Source organism: Nannospalax galili, unplaced genomic scaffold, assembly GCF_000622305.1.
Source record: "Nannospalax galili isolate Female #2095 unplaced genomic scaffold, S.galili_v1.0 scaffold841, whole genome shotgun sequence".
In the NCBI taxonomy this organism is placed as follows: Eukaryota; Metazoa; Chordata; class Mammalia; order Rodentia; family Spalacidae; genus Nannospalax; species Nannospalax galili.
In genome coordinates, this window is record NW_008345000.1 from 260,889 (window position 1) to 261,280 (window position 392).

Consider the following 392-nt stretch of genomic DNA (forward strand, 5'->3'; position numbering starts at 1 on the left):
ACACATGGAATTATTTCAATTTTTTTGTATTTGTTGAAGTTTGTCTTGTGGCCCAGTATGTGGTTAATTTTTGAAAAATTCCCATTGGGTGCTGAGTAGAAAGTGTATTCTTTGGTGCTTTGGTAGAATATTCAAAAGATGTCTCTTAGATCCATTTTATGTATGGTATCATTTAATTCAGACATCTCCCTGTTTATTCTTTGTCCAGTTGACCTGTCTAATGGAGACCATGGGGTATTGAAGTTGCCTACTATTACTGAGTTGGGATTAATCTGGGTCTTAAAGTCCTGTAGGACTCTTTTTATGAAGTTCTTCACACCAGAGTTTGGTGAATATATGTTCATGATTGTAATATCTTCTTGGTCAATTATTTCTCTCTTAGTTTGTTTCTC